Raw genomic sequence first — 20,789 nt, 5'->3', positions numbered from 1 at the left:
AAATTGCATAATTCATCTTAGTTAATTAATTAAGTGCAATACAAAATATTCTGAGGAGCGCCACATGATGGCGAACAATGCATCGTTGGTTTCAGCTGGCTGCGGTGTACCGCTTTTTTTAAATCCTTGGTTCAAGTTACGTGAAACACCCTGCATATTTTTCAAACGGAGTACTGTCAGCGCGAAATCATTCTACTTTACGCACGAAACTACGCGCAAAAAACAAGACCAAAATTAGCAATTTCTTGAAGTAACCTCTGTGTCAACTGGAAGAACGGTAATGATGGAGACCTGAAGTTAATTAGGGTCCCAGAAGAGCTTGAGAAGCTCAAAGAGCAAAGGGAAGAAAACAAAAATTTTATTTTGCCCCGACGTACGTAGCTCTCCAAAACTGAGCGAGTAGCAGAAGGTACCTGTGCAAACCCATTACAAAAAAGTTAAATGCTGCGGTATACAGCGTTTAATGTCTGAAAGCTAAACCTGAGCTATCGGAGACACCGTAGTGGAGGACTCCATACCATTTTCGGCAATCGTGGGTCCTTTAACGTGCACTGACATTCGCACAACACACGGACAATTTAGGCATTTAGTGCTTCCAGTTTCCGTTCTGGACAAACTAGCGAACATCGTCTACGCACAGCAGCGCACAGGACAGAGAACATGAGCTAGAACTTTTAGAACCTTAAGCGAACATTTCGATCCTCCCGCTGATCTCGTAACAGGCGCGCCGCGAGTGGAAGCACGCTGTGCGGGCCCATGAGAGCGCCAAGGCAGCTGAAGGTCTACTGGACCGCAGAAAAATCTGTCGCGATCAGACCTTGCAGTCGGCATTCGGCCTTATGTGTTGCTCTCAATCACCGCTGCGTTTTGTTGATTAATTTAAGTTTATGAAGAGCAATGCCACAGGCCTTGGAGCATTATGCCTATCCATCATAACATAGCGCCCTCCCGCTCATCTTATACCTCTCTGAGCCTCCTCACCACGAATGCCCTGGCACCGTCCCTGTGCGGCCCTTCGAAGGTGTCGCTTGACGGTGGGGGTGCCGTCCCAAAATATGCTACGCCGTGACTGCCATACATTTCATGCTCCCTCCACTTTCGACGACGATATAGGCTACACTTTTTTATATATATTTCGCCACCATCGAAATGCAGCCGCTGGAGTGAACGTAAAAAGAAAGAAACGGCAAGGGGGCCAATTCATGGTAACTTTTGAATACGAAGAAATATATCTAATTTAATCACTTCGCATTTTCCGTAACTGGTAACGGTTGGCAATCGTTGCGTATGCTGTTCCGATGCTGCAAATACATTCTAGCTTCCGTACGCACTGTAAAAAACCCAATAAACTGAATTCAAAACTGAAAGTAAAACTGAAAGTGAAACTACATTTCCGCCGCTAGGCGGCCATCGGTACCGTCAGGCCTTTGTTGATTTTTTCCTGCCTGTTGTGTACGGTGTGGCGTCGGTCGTGGTGTGCGGATTTCAGCAGTTGACGTGAACTGTGTTTTCGACCGCGTTTTTCGAGGTACCGCGTTGAACTGAAGTGTTTTTTGTGCATATATAACTGGAGTAGTGCGTAGGTTCGTTCACTGCTGTTCAAGTACTCGTATCTCACGTATCGGAACAGAAGCAGCCTTTGGAGGCTCTGCCGAATGCGTTTCTTTGTTGTAGATTGCCAGAAAGGCCGGCGCTCGCTCACGGTTTAAAGGTTTGATATCAGAAATCACGGGCGAAGTTATAATGTGCGCTGTTTATGCACCAGAATGCATTTTGTAATGTAGAAACGTCCTGAAGTCGGCGTTAGTGAAAAACTAGCGTTGCCGTGACTTGGAGACGTATGTACTTCATCAGCTCGGCACGACTACACACCTGCCTCGAATGGTAAGCAATACTATGTCTTCATGCATGCTGGTTTGCATTATTCAAAGCATATTTTATGGAAGAGCGGCCTCAAGACTTGCCGCTTCTAGTACCAAAGTGCCAAGATCTGCAGACAGACAGCTCTTTCCGTGTATCCAGGAAGAGAAGCAGCACTGAACAGAGTTCGCCGAGAATGATTCTACTCAGAGCTGTTTTTGTTTTGACGAAACGAATGTTGCAGAGTACTGCCTCATGCTACTTAAGAGCTCTAGTATGTGTGTTCTGTCAAATTTAAAGCCGTTTAACGCTATTTCGTGAAATTCCCTGTCCTACGGTTTATCTGCACGTGGTAATTTTTCCGCCCGTGCGTAAGGTCTATTCCGTATCTGTGCGTAAAATGCGTTGCGTCAGCGTGACGTCTGATATAAGCTTTCAATTTTGTGTGCTGCAGGCGCTGACCACTGATCGTTTGTGCATCAGGCCATGTTTTTGCATAAATTTGTTGACGCTGCTATCTATTTTGGTTTTTAATTGTTTTTAGAACGGCATCCAGATTAAAGAATCCAGTGCTGTTCCAGCTAGGTATATTTAGCTTGCTTTTTCAAGTTTTTAAAAGCTTCATTGTTTGGCCGTAGTGACCTAATTTCTGAATTTTGGCGGCCTCTAATCGTGATGGTATTAAATGGATGTCTGCAGGGGAAACATCTACATCCACATGGGAGTCCACAGCCACAGCTTGCACCTTGTTGCCGCTGGGAAGTATTCACGAGCAGTATGGAAGCAAAGGTGTGTTTTAGTTCTTGCTGCAAGCTTCTTTTTATGTTGTATGCTAGGTTCTTTTTTGGGCCATTTTCCCTTCTTTCCTTCATCAGGCCGCTTCATGAAACAGGGTACATAGCCTAGGGTTCGACAGAATCCTGTCTGGCGAGGGAGCGGCATAGTGGTGAAATAAAACGTACACTCGCCAAAAGATGGTTTATAAAAAAACTTAGTTTGACGTTTCGGGACCCGTACGTTTCCCCGGAGTGGTGTACAAAATCCCCTGCAAAAACTGCGATGCATCATACATTGGCGAATCAGGCGATTTCAGAAGAAGATTAAGAGAACATAAAAACGACGTCAACAAATGTCGCACCTCATCGAACCCGCTGGCAGAGCATGCTCAAGAAAAGAACCACACCATTGACTGGGAGAACGCCACAATATTAGATACCATGAAACCCACATCGTCACGACTGCTTTTAGAATCTTTTTATATACAGACCACGGATCATGTCATTAACAGGACGAAGGGTAATCTCCCGGATAACTACGCCCACTCACTGCGTTGTCAAGTGCGCATATAAGAAGCGGCCCATTCCGTCCATCATTCATTGTGAACAAGGGACCCGTACGGGTCCCGAAACGTCAAACTAAGTTTTTTTTTATAAACCATCTTTTGGCGAGTGTACGTTTTATTTCACCACCATAGCCTAACCATGCCCTCATTTATTTGTACATCCTTGCTAGTTCGTTGTCAGCATGGGGTTATTGCAAACCCGTTTGAGTGTCGTTAAACGTAGTTTTCTCGTCATCATCATCATCCTGATTACACCCACTGCAGGGCAAAGGCAGTCCTTTGCCAGCTGCGGCTACCATATCCCTGCGAACTTGGTACTAGCATTTGGTGATAAAAAGTGCGCTACCACGTAATGTCTTAATCTCCTCCTCTCAAAAAGTATGTGTTCACAAGCAGGAGAAGTACACAGTCCTGTGTACTTCTGCTTGTGAACGCGTCCTTTCCACGAGTGTCTCACAATTTGAAAAGAATAGGAGCTAGGCCTGGTGTGCGAGTAGTATTCTCTGCTCCAAGCAAATTGCAACGTCTCCGCAAGAGTGTCAACCGTGAAGGGTTGCCACCTGCAGAATGCGAAAAGAACCGAGAATTCTCTTATGTACAAGTGCCCCAAAAATGTGGCGCACAGAAGTGAGCTATCCCGCGGTACGTGCTCTATCAGTCAAACAGGACATGTCTAAACGACTGTCTGAGCGAACACAAGAGCCCCTTAAAACCACCTCCTGAAAGCAATATGGTCAAATATTGGCTGTCGTGTGAAAACTGCACCTCTGCTTTCAGCCGTACAACCATACTGTACACGCATAAGGACCAGCACACGCGGGAGATTGTTGTTGATGCGTTTTATCCGTCAGGAGCAAGACAAATGCATCTGCAAACATTCTGTTGTGCTCAGATGCAAAAAACTATACTTCGTCTCACAAGATGTTTGCAGCACTACGGAAGGTAGAGCTCTCTCGTCCAATCAGGGCTGCAGAAACGCAGAAAATAGTCCCTCGAATATTTGAGGAGTGTATGACTATTAATCAAAACAATAAGCATTGCAACTAAAAACATGGTTTGGACAGGTATATTTAAATGGTAGGGAGTGTTTCAATCACTGGTGATATTACCAGACAAAGCCCGTACGGACACAGCTCTGCGGAGGCCTGCTGCGAGGTAGTGATGCGTTGCCACTTTCCAACATGGCGTCGGTCGAGTCTGTTGTGTCTCCTGTGTGCTCTACATCGACAGTGCGCTATTTCCCCAAGCAGGCGAAGCAGGTGGCTTCGCGACAACAGAGGAACTGATCAGAACAGGTTGCGACAAAAAAAAAAAGTGGGGCTAGTCCCTTTGGAACGGGCGTCCACCTGTCCAAAAACAAACCAAAATAGAATAAAAAGACATCAAGTGCCACCTGCTAGAGGTAGAAAGAAGCCACCTGGACATCAGGTGGATTGAGCCACAGGCGCGTAGGAACACACTAATTTAGTGCGCGCCATCCTGATTGGACGAGAGAGCTCTACCTTTCGTAGTGCTGCAAACATCTTGTGAGACGGAGTATAGGCTACCTCAGCAGCTTAGACGGCAGGGTAACAGTTTCTTCTACATTTTTAAACATTTTTTTTTGTTTTTATTCGCCAGCATTTTTGCCTTTCGCAGTCAATCTTTAATGCAGTGCCACATGTTTTGCAAGCTGGCAAACTGTCGCGAAAAAAAATGTTGTTTATGCTCTTTTTTCACCTGTTTATTGTGTGGCAGCAATTACGATCGTCAGTCTTGAGTCAGCGCCTAGTCTGTCTTGTTCTTTCATACCATTATAGTCATGCTGTGCCCTTCATGCTGACAAACATGTACCGACTAGCTCAAGAAAGTAACCTTTTACATTGTGGAGCCATTTTACCCATTGCATAAGCATGGTTTGAATGAATGACCATTCAGGTTGCTATTGCATATTTTTGGAACCGAACAAGCTTAAATTTTGCAAGCTTACCAAACTCTTAGGATGCTTATGTTTGTTATTACCTGCATTAAGTCTTCTTTCCTGCTCACGTCTACAGAGGGCAAAATGCTAGACTCATTATATTGCGGGGACTATATTTGGTAGACTGGCAGGAACAATACCACCATCCAAGTGCGTAGGGGAGTGGGAGTTCTCAGTGTCACGGTTATACATCTGCACAATGTAAAGATTCAGATTGGTGTCCTCTTTGTAACTTGTAATTGTAATTTTTCTAGTGTTACAGAAGCCTCTTACAGCCCAGCCAATTTATTGACCTATATGGAAGCTGCTATATGCCTGGTGATAAGTAGGCTGTGTATTGTGTTGCTGTGCAATACAGAATAAGGTGATTCCACGCCACGTTATCCAGACTTTTGTACTCGACTGCACTTGATTTCCTACAGAAACAAAAAAATCATAGCTTATTTTATTACCATGACAAAGATTTTTAAAGCATGTTCTTGGCAGAAAAAAAGAAGTTTCGTGTTGTGGCCACAGTCTTATGTTTACAAGCAATAGCAAAGCTAAGTCTTACAAAAAACTTGTTAAAAATAAACACTTTATGCATGACTGAAACTTTTTCATATAAATAAAGGACGTGCTTCTATATCCAATAAATTGGACTCATGCATAAAACATGAAAGAAGGTACAAAAATATTGGAAATTGATATTTTTTATTCAATTTATGTTCTCATAACAGTCACTTCAACTATTTTGCTGGGTTATCCAAAAGGCAAAGAATGTGATAAAAGTGTTTCAGAGATGAAAAAAATGCAAGGCATGTCAGTCAGCTGAAAAAAAATATTTTTGAGGCATATTCAGCCGCCAGTGGCTCAGTGAGGTTGGCCTCATTTATTTTCTAATGGCTGTGACATTTCTAAAATTTTAATTGGAGCAATTTTCGTTTTAGGCGTGAAAATAATTTCGCAATTTGAGTCTCTACCTTCAACCCCAGCATTGCTGGCTGCTTGCTCGACACTGCGGTGCACGCTAGAGCCGGCGTCAAGGAGACACAAAGCTTTGCTGCACGGTACTCCATGTGGATGCTCCTCAAATTTTGGTTTTGACGTGTCTGCTGCCATGTTCGCTCACATTTTGTCAGTTTGAACTCGAGCATGACTTGTGTCCAGCGTGCACCATTGAGAGAGATAAAAAAGGCTTGATGTGGTGAAAAATGCTTATTTTAATGGTAGCACTCTTGTAAACCGCCTAGTGAGTTCACCTTTGTTTTCTTGAATCATTTGTTGGAGCACCCAGATAGCTACGACACTCTTAATGGTTTTCTCCGCCCATCTAAACAGCTTATAGAGGATCAGTATTTAACCTTTCTATGGCCTCTGAATGCTTTCTGTTGCTGCAGGGGGCCTCACACTTCCACCAATGCCGTCACAAGCGCTCTTCCCATGTGATCAGGTGAAAAAGTCCATTCCACTGAAAAGTTTAATTTTCCTGGTAGTAGAGGTTTTAACTCTGATTGGTCATACCACAAACAGTGCTTCCCTGTGTCGAGGAACGAGAGCCGTTCTGCCATGTGGCCCCTTCATTTTTACTTTTTGTAAATCTATCCTTCAGCAGATTTCATTATTGCCGAAGCTGCTGGCATCGAAGACCAGCACACCACTGTATTCGTGCAGCGGAGTGCTGGTTTTGTGTAATTTACAGCTGGTGGCAAAGTGTGCTGGAGTGAAAAGGAAGCACTGAGCAGTGTCGATGTTGAATGCAGGGACTCAACTTGTAAGATTGTTTTCTCGCTTAAAACAAAAAAAGAGCCCCAAATAAACTAAGAATAAATGCCATTAAATGGTACTGTTTAAATTTCTATCTTTCATAATTTAATTAAGATCACCTCATTATGTAGTAGACTACTGAATATGTCACAAAAAGCAAATTCTCTCGACTTTAGAATCCTTTCGCTGTCTTGCCTTACATGTTTTGCTCTCTGAAACATTTTTATCACCTTTGCCTTCTCGACAGCTTAGAAAATAGAATAACTACTGTGAGAACATGAAATTTGATAAAAGATTTCAAATTTTTATATTTTGTACTTATTACATGTTTTATTTAAAACAAAATAAGTTCAATTTACTGCATTGGATATGGAATACCTTTAATTTATATAACAGAAACTTCATAGTCCTGCGTAAGAACGTTTCTTTTTACAAATTTTTTTGCAAGGTTAGGTTTGGCTATCACTTTCAAACATGAAATGGCGGCCACGACGGGAAAAAATTACTCCGCCTAAAACAAGCTGGGATAATGTTTGCCTAGGTAATGCAATAAGCCATGAATTTTTTTAAAGAAATAGAAGATTCAGTGCTAAGCCTGGAACAGTTGGCATGGAATGACCCAATGGCATATAAATGCCAACTGTGCGCTGATTTGAAGAAGCCTTTATAATATTTTTGTAGCTCAGTTAATATTGTGTAGGTTGAATGTAGGTTGAATGCAATTTTTTCTGCTTGCATAATTGGAATGGTTCCATATCATGCCGTTTATTTCGCATCTTGTATGCAAACTTGTATTGCATTGCCAATATTTTTTGCTGCTAGCATTCACCCCATATGAATACTGCTGCTCCTGAGCAGCATACTCAACTGATCCACTGGAATGGTATCACTGTGTGTACCTTTGGTAAATTTCTGGGAAAAATGTATTCATTCACCTGGCTGCTTCGTAGTTTCATGTTTCATATGTAATGACAGATGAAATGCCGATCTGTCCTAAGGATGAATGTGGCCATTTGTTAACACCATTTTACAGTAGTGATATTTGCAAGATGATCAATTCTATTTATCTACTTTGTACTTTTGTTCACTACATGGTGCATGTATGCCTCTAAGAAAGGAAACGCGAACCAGAAAGGAAACAGCTTGGAACCCATTGTGGTCTTTTTCCAGATGTAGACTTCATCTCTTAATGTGTGATAGTATATTAGTCTAGACAAAGCAGCGTGCAGGGTAACAGGGCACTGACAGGAACACACAGGTACTGCGCTGACTAACAATTGAGGAATTTATCGCTTTGCTCACTATATATACAGGAAATATGATCCAAAATACAAAAGAAGGAAAGTCATGGAATCATAATTTGGTCAAATCTGTTGGGCTTATTTATCCAGATAGTCAATTTCTTTTTTCGTTGGCGTTAGTGATGATGTGCTTCCATAGGTTGAACAATTCGTATGTGTCATGCACGTCTCTTATATCTCGGCATGAGCTGTTAATTATATTTCCTAAGAATTTTACATCATCGAAAGTGGGGGGTGCACTCACAGTTCGACACATGTCTTGCTAGTTTGCTACTGTATCCTGTCTCAGTATTGCCGACTTGTTCTATTAGACAAATGTTGACACGCTGACCTTATTTCCCAACATACGACGCTCCGCATGAGAGAGGGATCTCGTAAGCGAAGCCACAGTCGCATGTTGTGAATTTGTTTCGGTGCTTCATCTTGTGTTGGCGCGTTGCATACTACGTTCAGCTACTTTCTGCAAAAAAAGTAAATGAATCCATCACAAAGAACTTCCGCAAGCTGCAAAAGAAGGTTAAGCGCCAAACAGTGAAGAACGAAACCTAAAAACTTGTCTCAAGCCAACAACCTGTCCAAATTAGTGCTGGCTATGACGAAAAGTGATGGCCTATGCCTGAATGCCTTCGCTATTGCAAAAACACGGAACAATAACTGGCCTTTCAGAGTAATTGTCGCTGAACGAGGATCAAGGCAGCAACCCTTAGGGCAGTATCTGCAAGAATTGCTCTCCTTGTTCACCGTGGGAGACCTCTTCCTGGTGAAGAAGCCAGAAGTGTCCGCATTCCTCTCGAACAGCTGTACAGAAGAGTTGTCATCTCATTCTGATCAAGGACTTAGACTGCACGCTGCTAAATGCTGCCTTGTTTGAGACGATAAGAGAAGGCATTAATTCAGTGGGAGCAGTACAATTCCAGAACCTGTGCAGAATTAATGCGGATAGATTCCTCGAGTTGCTAGCCATCTACTTCCGTTCTACCTATGTAAAGTTTAATGATGTGTGCATACAGTGGCAGGGAGTCTGCACCAGTTCCAGCGTTGCACTAATTCTCATTGTGCAGCTAGCCTGTTAAGATAGCCAACTATTAAAAAGCTGTGCATGGCGCCAGTTTGATAATGACCTTCCGATTTGTGGACGACTTCTTAGTAACCCACAAGCTTCATTACCAAGGGTAACACAAAGTCATTGTTGACATCTTCAAGACCTTCTCCAAAGTTCTTGCTAACTTTGAGCTGACCAAAGAAATGCCACTGGAGGTACAGCTTCCCGATCTATGGCTGTACTTTGTAGAGACCCATATGTGCTTGCGTTACTTCCCAAGGTCGAAAAAAAGGCTGTTGCTACTGGCGCACTGAAAAATATCCTAAATAGCTCGTGTATTGACCGTCAGCAAGAATTCCTTGAGGCCCACCTGACATGGCTACCTGAAGCTGATTTCCCAGATGACCTCATCTGCAGCCTTGGCTTCAGGATAAAGAAATTTGCCTGTCTACCTGTAAAAGGCTTCAGAAAGAACGGAACGTAGCTGTCATAGCATATTACTATGGGGTTTAGCTCAGCAGCAGGCGCGACGGGTTGCACTCAGAAGGCACCCCAAACCAAGTCACTCCGAGCGCTAGCTGCAGCGTGCCTGTTGTCATCAACTGCCCAGTGTCTAAACAACGTCCTCTTCGCCTTGCAACTTGCACTGTAGCACTACCCCCTCCGCCTCGCGGAAGGAAGCACAGCCCCTGGGCGCCCTAAGGTGGTGTGAATGGTAGGGCTTAAGACAGGTGACGTGCACGAGCTTTGTGGAGTGGGCCGGGGGAACAGTGCGGGAGTGCAGGGACGTGATTTCATAGGTCACATTGCTCAGTTGCCTGAAGAGAAGACGCGGTAAGGACCCACGTAACGAGGCAGCAGCTTCTCACCCAGGCCCACATGGTGCGCAGGGAGCCAGGGGAGTACGTGGAAGCCGGGAGGGTAGTGGGCAACACGGTGATTAAGGTCATAGGTGCATGGTATCAGCCACGCACTAAAGAAAGTGGTCAGGCAGGCTGGTGTGAACTTAGTATGCAACACGCCCAGCTAGGGTGCTTCAAAGACAGCCTGGTATAAAAGAAGGCTGTCAAATCCATAGCATGCGACAGTGACTTAGGCACCATGTTTACTAAGTTCACACCAGCTCGCCTTACCACTTTCTCTTGCGCGTGGCTGATACCATGCACATATGCCGTCACAGCTAACTTCCGTTCTTTCTGAAGCCTCGTTGGGGTGGATCAGCAAATTTTTTTCATTATCTTCAAGCCAAGGCTGCAGACGAGGTCATCCGGGAAACCAGCTTCAGGTAACTATGTCAGTTGGGCCTCAACGCTTTCCTACTGACAGTCAATACACAATCCGTTTGAGACATTTTTTAGTGTGCCAGTAGCAACAGTCTTTTTTTCGACTGCGGGACATAACACCAGTACATATGGGCCTCTGATGTACAGCCATAAATCGAGAAGCTGTACCTCCAGCAAGGACTTCGGAGAAGGTCTTGAATATGTGAACAATGCCGTTGTGTTGCCCTTGTTTATGAAGCTTGTGGATTACTAGGAAGTCGTCCAAAAATTGGGAGGTCATTATCAAATTGGTGATAAGCAAAGCTTTTTAATAGTTCGCTATCTTGACAGGCTAGCAGGACAATGAGAATTAGTGCAACGCAGGAACTGGTGCATAATCCTTGCCACTCTATGTGCAGATAATTAAACTAAAATAACAGATGGTTAGCAACTCGAGGAATCTATCAGCATTAATTCTGCATTGGTTCTGGAATCATGCTGCTCCCATTGAATCAATGCCTTCTCTTACCGTCTCAAACAAGGTGGAATGTGGCAGCGTGTAATGTTAGTCCTTGATGACAATGAGAAGACACTCCTTCTGGACGGCTGTTCAAGAGGAATGCGGACACTTCTGGCTTCTTTACCAGGAAAAGGTCTTCCATGGTGAGCTAGGAGAGCAATTCTTGCAGATACTGCCCTAAGGGTTGCTGCCACGATCCTTGTTCAGAGACAATTACTCTGAAAGGCCAGTTATCGTTCCGTGTTTTTGCCATAAAGAAGGCATTCAGGCATAGGCCCTCACTCTTCTTCACAACCAGCCCTACTTTGGTCAAGTTGTTGGCTTGACCTTCTTTTGCAGCTTGTGGAAGTTCTTTGCAGTGGCTTCATTTGCTTTTTCACAGAAAGTAGCTGAATGTAGTATGCAATGCTCCTAGCAAAGGTGCTTCAATAACAGCCCAGCATAAGACGAAGCACAGAAACAAATTCACGACATGCGACAGTGGCTTAGTTTACAAGATCTATCCGCCACGCGGAGCGTCCTGTGTTGGGAAATAAGGTCAGCATGTTAACATTTATGTAATGCAACATGTCGGCAATACTGAGAAAGGATATCGTAGCAAGCTACCAAGACACATATCGGACTGTGAGTGTGTATCACACTTTCGACAATGTAAAATTCTGAGGAAATGTAAGAGATGTGTATGGTACATAAGAATTGTTCAACCTGTTTAAGCACATCATCACTAACTCTAAGCAAAAAAGAAATTGACTACCTGGATAAATAATCACGACAGATTTGACAAAATGACGATTCCATGACTTTCCTTCTTTGTAATTTGGATGATGCTTTCTGTATTCATTGCAAACTAAACAATAAATTCCTCAGTTATCACTGCACCTGTCTTGTCTGTGTCCTGTTATCCTGCGTGGTTTTGCAAAGATTCATGCACCAACTGGCCCAGCTCCTTTTCTTGTAGTTTAGTGGCCTTGTGCAAATCTTTCTTGATGGATTTTTGAGTTTACTGGCTGCAGACATGGGAGATATGTTAACTTAGCACTGTTGCCTGCCTTTCAAGATGTCACTTGCTTGATATAATAATGAATGCATGCTTTGCATTAGTTGCAGCTGACCACTCTCATGGAAGGGGTTGTGTTGCTGACTTTGATCAGATACTGTGCTTTCTGTTGTTACAGTGAATTTTGCACATTACTTGTTGTTCGGTTTATTGTAAAGCATTTTCAAGTGCGCTATTTTCGTCTTTGTTGTCATGGTGTTTTGTGCCTTTTATAGTCGGTTTACCCTCCATACAGGCCAGTGGTTTGCACTAGCTTGTAGCAGTTCGTGCAGAATTAATTGCATGACCTGACCACCTTCGTTCCATTTCATAACATCTAGCTTTTTAGCTAAAACATTGTTTGTATAATGCCGTTTAGAGCTATTTTTTCTAAACCACAGTGGCCTCTTTGGAATGTTTCAAAAAATAACAGCTGGTGCTTGCTCGCCGCATGGGCAGATTTTCTTCTTTCTGTTAGCGTTAGCATGCATAATAAAACACACTGTTAATGAGCAATATGTTGGAATTTATCAGCAACATTGAACAGTGTAAACTGGTATGAAATATTTTACTGTTTTTGTCTAAAATGCAGACTCGCACCATGAATGCTGTTCACCGAAGACAATCCTGAGGTGGCTGAGAACCTGTTCGACGAGGGAGGATGGCTACTCAGCAGGCTTACCACTGCGGCTCACTCCACAACTGCGCCATAATGTCGGGAATATGGGTGTTCAGCATAAGTTGCCCTAAGTTTGCTTTTTGCTTATTCCTGGGAGTTAGCGTCACAGTTCAAGCCTTCTTCAGGCTGGTATATAAGGCTGCACAAGCATGAATTTTTCATTCTGTTTGCTCTGAAAAATTTGGGAGGTAGAGTAAGTGCTATGGAACCTTATTCTTGCAGCACCATAAGCCCAATAAAAGCAGGTATGGTGCTGTTGTACCTTAAAATTTTTAGTTCTTTGGATGGCAGTAAGGAATTCATTGGAGAAGCTTCTTGTGCCTTGTTTTATGGATGTGTTTTGTTCTAATAAAAATTTTCCACATTTCTGCAGTTTTGTGATTTGTTTGTCAATAAACGTTTTTCTTAGGTGCACACCGCCTGTTTACTGCTATGAAGAGCTCCAGTAATACAGGTATATTGCATTACTTAGGCATTATAATGGTAAATTTAAAGGACGCTTAAGAAAAGTAATAAAAGTGGGGACAAATTATGAACCCATTGCATGCTTTTTTCCTGAAGGGTGTAGGGGTGTAAGAAGCGTTAAACGCCTGTGGCTCGGTGGTAAAGTGTGTGATACACCTCAGCACCTTTGGGTCAAATTTTATCATTTTTGGGCTGGTTCTTTCCTGAAACACCCCACCTTAAAGATGTATTCAAGTCACAAAACTCCTTTCTGGGCCGGGTGCAAGGGTGCGAGTTATAGACACCTGGAAACTCCTTTACAGGTGTTTTATTTTTTACAGTGTACAGCAATGTACCTTCAATCCCCAGCCGAACCCAGAACCCAGGCAGGATCACAAACAAACTGTATAGTGCTAAGTGCCGTTACACCGTCGGAAATCGACAAACTGATAAAGCAATTAAAGCCAAACGCGGCCTGTGGTTTCCATGCCTCAACTGTTAAGTATCTAGCTCCTGAAATAAGTCATCTATTATCACATCTAATTAACATATCTCTGTTGACTGGAACTTTTCCCGACCTGCTTAAAATAGTTAAAGTGATACCTGTACACAAGGGAGGTACGCGAAATGATTTTGGTAATTATAGACCAATTTCAGTCTTACCGGTTTTTTCGAAGGTGTATGAAAAGGCTATAAATAATCGCTTGACCATGTTCATGCTAAAGTACAGTATAATCTCACCATCTCAATTCGGGTTTCAAAGAAACAAGACACCCGAAAAGACCTTGCTCAAAGTAAAAACATTAATTATAAAAAATTTTGAAGCAAAACTATATACGCTTGGAATTTTTCTTGATCTACGAAAGGCCTTTGATTCTGTTAACCATGAAATATTGCTCTACAAGCTTCATGTATGTGGAATTAGAGGCGTTGCTTCAGACCTCATTAAAAGCTATTTATCATTAAGATACCAGTCTATAAACTTGAAAGGAGAGCGCTCTCAAAACCTAGAAATAAAACTAGGGGTACCCCAAGGTTCCATATTAGGTCCCACACTTTTCTTGTTGTATATAAATGATATTACGGAAGTTAAGTATACGCCTGACATAACTCTCTTTGCTGATGACAGTAGTTTATTTGTCACAGGTAAATGTACAAACGATGTAGAAAAAGCGGCTAATCTTTATCTCTCTCAGCTGTCTACTTGGCTACAGGACAACTGCCGACAACTGAATACGCACAAAACGAAGTTTATACTTTTCAAGCACGTTAACAAACCTACTAAAGAAAGCATTACTCTTAACTTCAGACTACAACGCATTGATCAGGTACCAACACCGAAATTTTTAGGTTTCTGGTTTAGTGAGGATTTATTTTGGACCCCACATATTAATCACCTATTAACAGATCTCTCTCGCGCTGTGGGCTGTATGAGTCGTATAGCTCCACTTATCCCTCTTTGGCTGAAAAAAACTCTATACTACACTTCATTTTACTCACGTCTACTCTATGCAATATTAGTGTGGGGCACTACGACGAAAGGAAATTATGATAGGTTGCTTGTGCTGCAAAAACGCGTTCTACGTCTCTTTGAAAATTATAAAGGCAGAATAAGTGACTTACCAACCCAGCCACTATTCTTAAGACACGACCTGTTACCGGCCAATAAAGTATATTACTTTAAACTGATGCAATTAATCCACAAAGAAAAGCTTTACACTACACTTTCAGGTAAGTCGCCACACTACAGCTTCCGAACTCATACACATACAACTAAAAGAATTAGAACTAATTATGGTGAACAGGATATTGATTATCAAGTAATAAAGATACTTAACCGCCATGGACGCTACATTGATTTTACGCTAGCATATAAGTCATTCAAATCAACTTATAAAGAATTTTTACAGATCACTGAAGATAATTTATACATATAGGTACCCGTAAGGCATATGCAAACCTTTGGTTTTTGTAAATTTTCCCCGGTTTTCTTTCAGTGTCATCCATCACAAACGCTAATTCGTGTCTTCACTAAAATGTGTTGTCGCGAAACCTATGTTTTTTGTGTTGCTTCACCGCGGAAGTTTGTTTAATCTATAGCCATCATTCTGTGTTTATATGTATTTTATATTCTTCTGTCATTATGTATATCGTTTCAACAGGAGGAAAACCTGTATATGTATTCAAGCTGCCCACTGCTAATTTCAGACGGGAGACGAGGCCTTGTCAGGCTCCATGCCTTTTGCCTTGTCTGCCACTTTAAGTTTAAAGAAAATAAAATGTTTCTCTCTCTCTCTCTCTCGCTCAGATTGCAGCTCTGGTACTGGTTTGAAGTGGGTTGTTAGCAGTTGCTGCACCGAGTAGTTCGCCAGTGAAAACGGAACCACTGGGATTTCTTAGCGTCGACGTTAAAGGTGGCACAGATTATGAGGGGAGCGTCCGGTGACTACGTAATGCATTTTGTGATATTCACGTAGTTCGTAAAAGCTATGACTATGGAATTTTTGTGGGTGTTTCGGCAGTGTTTGCCGAAATGTATATACGCGCAGTCACTTCGTCTCGCGCTCATTAGTCCCGAGATATCGGCTTTTCGGCCATCTCGCTAGGGTTACTGTATATGCTACTATATATGCTACCAAAGGTAGCAGAGTTGCGCATAGGTCCGCCATATTGCCTGTCAAGCAACTGAGGTCATGCGGCAAAGCCGCACTCGGTTTCTGCAGGCGACATGCCTAGCACATCACCGATCGATCGTGGGCGCTTTTCTGAGGATTGTAAAAACGTTTTCCCTTGACTGTAAAAAAAAAAATCGGAACAGCTGACTGCGTAACCCCGTCAAAAAATATAGTCGACAAAAAGCGCTGCTCTTTCTAGCGCGTTCCGTGAGCTGCGGCAGCAGCCAATTCCTACAGTCGCCTTTCCCGAACTGTTTACATGACAACTTAAGGGCAGACTCAGTATTCTAAATACGCCGTACAAATGCAGCCTTGATTCATCTTCGCAGCGACATTTAATTGCCGCACTTGCGTTAAAAAACCTGTTCATAATTCCCGTTATTGATTCCGAAACTCCTGCAAAAAAGTTATTAGCCGGAACTAAAGAACAGTACAAAATCCAGAATGCAGTTTACTCGAAACTGCATAAATGTTCGTATCTGTAGTAAACAATGAGTTGCCTAAACATGTTTTCACTCGCTTAAAAATATTTTGGCATTCAGGTTTTATGCCAACAGGAATAAATACAATACGCAGAGCCCTATTTTAGCAGACACGTACAAGCGCAAAAAAAAACGGACAGAGATGAGACTTGGACAACACAAACGATTTTAGCCTTTAAGCAGCGTACGCAATAAAGAGCAGAGCCGCAAGTCCAGCCTCTTTTCGCTAAAGAAACCTCAATGCAACTTTTAGCAAAAAAAAAAAAACACAACGCGAAAGCTACGCGCATGAACAGTACCAGACGTAAACAATAATTGGATGATGGATGCCCTTCGAAATTGGCCGGCTGTCAATGCAGTTCGCTGCCGCAGCGATGTCGGGTACTACAAATTTGTCCCGAGCGTCGCTTTGTCCGCAGCACACGGTTGCTTGGACACCACGTGATGGCGTTCTGTCAATGGAGGCGCGAGCGGCGTTTTGAAAACAGACGCGCACCTCTCCTACCTTTGGTAGCATATACACTAACTCTACACATCGCAGACAAAGGGCGCAATCTTGCGCCATCAACGCGTCTCTTGCTTGAGGGCTGGGTACCGCGCGGCGGTGGCAATCCGCGCCGGGCGCACGCGCTACTCTCCCAAACTAATAACCTTGAGCCTTGTGTCATTATTAATGTGAAAGCATATCTTGGCTATGTCGCCGGGGTCGTGTCGCCAAAGCGCGGCACCAAAACGTGTCCTCAGTGATTGTGACGTTATTAGAAGCGGTAGCATGAAACAAGCAGTTGTGATTGATAGAGGACGAAGCGAGTATGATGAGCAAAAAAATAATGGCAATTGGATGCATAAATATTTATACAAGCCAGTAGTATAAAAAAAATGTCGAAATAGCGCTGACAACGATATAATGAGTGGAACGGAAAACATACGTGTACGGCAAAATAATGGAAGAATAGTCACTGAAAATAAAGATTGAAACGGATTGAAACGTGTTTGATGAGTGATAATTAACAAAACGAAAAGATTGGTTGCTTGGATGAATTACTTAATTAAAACTCATTACACGGTTTAATAGCCTAGACGGCTATATAAGTGGGTGGGAAAGCAACCGTGGCGGCAAATTTGAAAGCCGAGAAATGTTTGAGATGAAAAGAGGGTATAATCAGAGTAAATGAGATTAATTAATGTAATAAAATTAGAAGTTAGGAAAATTATGAATTAAAATCGAACATTGTAAGTGATATACAACCAATAATTCGATAATTGATCGTTCGGTCGATCGATAATCAGTCATCAATAAATGAATATTTAATGATAAGTTTCATGTAACTACAGACTAAGGTAATTGTGGTGATTAATTCATTTGAGTAATGAAAAACAACTAAAACGATTGGCTGTGGTTTAGCTCTGGTTAAACCTAGGCAGTAGCGATAGCATTCGTCACCACAGCTCGGCGCTGAGATTCGTCATTAGAGGCTAAGCGAGCCCGTCTAGCGGCATCGCTTTCACAGCGTTCGGCCGACCGTTCACCACGCTCCTCTTCTCTTCAGTCTCTTCAGCGTGCTGTCTCCTCTTCATTTCCAACGCGATCCCTGGCCTCCTTCAGGCTGGCAGACTTCTCACCATCCATACTGGGGACTCAACGATGGCTGCGGTGAAGCGAGCTCTCCCCGTCTATATTCGCGGTTATCACAGCTGCGGAGCGCGGGGTGTGACGTCACGCAGAGGGCGCAGCGAGCGCCCAACGTCAGGAGCGGTGGCCGCGCGGCGACCGCGACGAGCCGGCTTCCCGGAGGATGATCACCATCATCAAAACTTCTATTTCCACCAAAATTAAACCCCTTTTTGGACCCCCCGGCACGCAGCCCTAAGGGAGCCCTACTCAGGAGACTCGGAAACCAAGGTCTGGTGAAGATGCATTGTCGTTTCACGGCATCAGCAGCCAGGCGGATATCTCGTTGCTGTTGAGCGGGTTCCTCGCTCCGCAGCAAGGTCTCCCAGGCTTCTATCTTCTGTTTTTTGTTCGGCATCCGGGCTGCCAGCACACTCCCATAATACGTGGTGGAGAGTGCCCCTCTCTCCGCACGTTATGCAATATTGGTCTTTCTCCTCTTTCGACATTATGTATACCTAGAAGAGGCTTAGATGTTTTCCCCCTTGCAATCTACCCCACACAGTTTCGTCCTCGTTTCTGAAGGAACAGTCGGGCGGCGGATAGACCCTACTACTCAGCTTAAAATTTTCCGTGATCTCGTTGTATAAAATCAAGCTATCTTTCGTGTATATGCAAGAGGGCTGTTCTTGTTTAATAGGAAGCTTATTGTTTACTAGCCGGAGAATCGAGGCCCGTGGTGTGACGTCACACAGAGGGCGCGGCGAGTGCCCAACGGCAGAAGCGGTGACCGTCTCGAGCCGAGTTGGTGCAAAATCGACGGGCGTGGTGTGATGTCACTGTGCGGCCACGGCTTGAAGTGCGGCGGTGGCGAAGAGGCGAAAATCCGGCTTAGCGTAGGTATCCCTACAAAAGAAATGAGAACGTTCGAATGAAATGTGAAAATAAGAGAGGCAACGCGAATCAACAAGAGGGAAGGAGAGGCAAAGAGAACCATGCGGGTAGTCGCATGTGGGTAGCCGCAGTGATTAGCGTTTTTATGTAGGTAGGAATCTTCGCATATAGTACTGCTTCACATCACTATATACGAACCAATAATTACAAAAATACACGTTAATTTTTTTAATGTATCTCAGCCTCAGTAGGGCACCTAACAATGTCCTCTAGCCTTCGTCAGTTGAGAAGAATGGCCTGAGGGGCGAGTTGGTGCATGATGAAATGAACGGCGGCGCAACAAGAAGAACACAACAAGAGAGGGGAGACCACATGCGCATGTGGTGTCCCCTCTCTTGTTGTGTTCTTCTTGTTGCGCCGCCGTTCATTTCTTCTTCGTCATTTGGTAGACCTCTTCTAGTAACATTGGCATTGATGCCCGAAGCCTTGGCGGAAAATGGAAACTTAAAATGCAGTCGCTAAATGCACTCCCGCACAATACGAATATCTCCGATTTGCAAGCTACCCCGGCTTAGTGGAAAACGAAAGCTGATTGGCATTACTAGCCGAGAGGTCCTGTGTGGTAGGGCCATTTTTACATTTCAGAACTGACTGCCGGTTCGGCTATCAGTAGGCCTCTTATGGCGTGTATGTGCTCATGCGCATACTCTGCCGCTTTCCGCCTGCGGTCTTCCGCTCGACCGCGTTCCCGGTACACTTCACAAACTCCAAGGCCAGCTTACTCGGTGCGAATAGTCTTCTTCCCAATGTATGTTCTTAATCTGTCCAAACTCTTTCGAAGGAGCGAACTGTCTCACTGGCCAAGTGGTCGAAATCGCTATGGGAGGTGGTGGTGGTGCCCTCATATAAATTAAGACACTAAGTAGCCGCGATTAATCCAAGCCGCTGCTGCACCCGACAGTGTCGTTTCTGTGAATGCAGAAGTTCGTCTGTTGCCGAGTTATTGTCCCGCTTGCACCGGCGGTAGGTTACAGTCACTCCGAATAGGAGGCCCATACATGGGTCAGGGGATCACTGAAGGCCTATCTACGGTCTCTCCACAGCTCCGTCGGGTGCCGCCAGTCCGTACGCCTCCGTCAAGCGTCAGGTCACCCTCTTCTGCTGGCGGCGAGCGACAACGAAGCTATACGAGACGCGGACTCGACGCCGAAGAAACGGTGTCTTGTGTTTCGGCGTCCACGGCCCTGTTTGAGTACCCACCAAAGTTTGAGTTACTAAGGCAGTTACATCCTCCATTGAAACGCGACAAGGATTTGATTCGTGTCGTCAGGTTTAGCATAGAAATTCCCGTGGAAACCATAAACGATGGCGACGGTGGCTGAAGAAAGCACCAGCGAGATGCTTGAGCAAATGAAAGGAATGGCTATCATGCGTATAATATCGTAAAAGGCTTACGTGAGCTCAGTATTTGGCGAATGCGGATGAAGGAGCGCGCGATGAAGGGCACTGGCAGTTGTTTGGAAATTATCAGTTAGCGGGTGCTTAGACACTCGTTGCCCTTGACTGCGACAGCACAAGGAGCCCGCCGAGACATTTTCCGGTGCTTGTCATTTGCTGATGTCACTTTTGAATGGGGGCTTCCGGCTGCGTGACGCCACCTCCGAGTGGGAAAGTTGAACTTCATGGCGTGCTTGTCATGGCCACATATGACGTGGCATGTTCAGGGATCCATCACATCATACTCACACACAACGTAGCCAGCTCGATGGCTTAGTGCTTATTTATAGTGCTCGACTGCTAACCCAAAAGAGGGTGGCTTGATCCCTGCCGTGGCGGTCGCATCTTGATGGGGTTGATAATTTATTAATTAATTTATTTAAAACGCTACTCACAACGGAATAAATGGCATTACAGTGGGGAGAGGGTAGTACAAT

The 20,789-nt window shown here is 43.9% G+C and overlaps 1 protein-coding gene and 1 long non-coding RNA gene across 2 annotated transcripts in view; both read left to right on the top strand.

Annotated features, from left to right (window-relative positions):
- Window positions 1-20,789, top strand: part of LOC149361402 (uncharacterized) — a 480,014-nt gene that overhangs the window by 118,147 nt on the left and 341,078 nt on the right. The window lies entirely within an intron of this gene.
- On the top strand, window positions 998-13,120 carry LOC149361407 (uncharacterized). The gene is made up of 3 exons (XR_016288401.1): window positions 998-1,884; window positions 2,560-2,649; window positions 12,662-13,120. It is a non-coding gene; the product is annotated as an uncharacterized LOC149361407 (long non-coding RNA).

This window comes from Amblyomma mixtum, chromosome 2, assembly GCF_055824585.1.
Source record: "Amblyomma mixtum isolate Tamu chromosome 2, ASM5582458v1, whole genome shotgun sequence".
NCBI classification, from domain to species: domain Eukaryota; kingdom Metazoa; phylum Arthropoda; class Arachnida; order Ixodida; family Ixodidae; genus Amblyomma; species Amblyomma mixtum.
This window is presented reverse-complemented; position numbering and strand designations above follow the sequence as displayed.